At 40.1% G+C, this 754-nt stretch overlaps 1 protein-coding gene across 1 annotated transcript in view; it reads left to right on the forward strand.

Moving 5' to 3' along the window:
- The first annotated feature begins 459 nt into the window (after positions 1–459).
- sptan1 (spectrin alpha, non-erythrocytic 1) overlaps positions 460–754 on the forward strand; it is a 146,185-nt gene continuing 145,890 nt past the window's right edge. Inside the window, exon 1 of the mRNA XM_077585431.1 lies at positions 460–617. The gene's annotated coding sequence lies outside the window, so the exon portion shown is untranslated. The remainder of the gene's footprint in view (positions 618–754) is intronic.

Raw genomic sequence — 754 nt, forward strand, 5'->3', positions numbered from 1 at the left:
TGTGAAATTCAAAAATTTTATGCTTTGAATGTGGACGGCTGATTAATTGGTCTGACATTACTCTTTTTTTTTTTTTAACTTTAAAAAATATAATATCGCGGGCCAGATCCGGCCCGTGGACCGTATGTTTGACATCCTGCTCTATACAGTAATCTGATCGCGAGATGGGAGTGGTGAAATGGCCGCCTTATGGCTTCAACGGCTTGCACAGGCGTGTATGGGCTATGAGCTATCAAGTTAAACATACAGATCAGATATCCGCCGTTAAAGTGTATGCTTTTACCTCGGTAGAGAGTCAAAAACGTTTGACGCGTCTCTCAATTTTCATGGTCGGCCTTAGATTATTTCGATTGTTAATCTTTGATAAAATATGTAGAACAGGGAAACTAAATACTGTACATTAAATTTACTATACATTAAAGTACAAATTCGTTTATTTTTGTGAACGTCATCTCCGGTCCATGTTTGTGCTGCAGAACTGACGTCACACCTTTGGGGCAAAAAAAAAAAAGAAAAAAAAAAAAGACAACGCAAACAGCTGCTGGTCATTCTTCGACGACCTACTGTACCGGACCATCTATACCGCTACTTCTTTGTACGCTGTTTAACAGAAAGAGGTAGGAATGATACTTTACGAATGTTACGCCGAAAGCGTGTTATATGACATGCAGGTTCAATGTTAACTGCGTATACTGCGAGTTATGCCATTCTTAATCGTGCGATCCGTCGAGCGCTAGCTTGGCAGCTAACTCAA

The sequence above is a fragment of the Vanacampus margaritifer genome, chromosome 14 (genome assembly GCF_051991255.1).
Source record: "Vanacampus margaritifer isolate UIUO_Vmar chromosome 14, RoL_Vmar_1.0, whole genome shotgun sequence".
NCBI lineage: Eukaryota > Metazoa > Chordata > Actinopteri > Syngnathiformes > Syngnathidae > Vanacampus > Vanacampus margaritifer.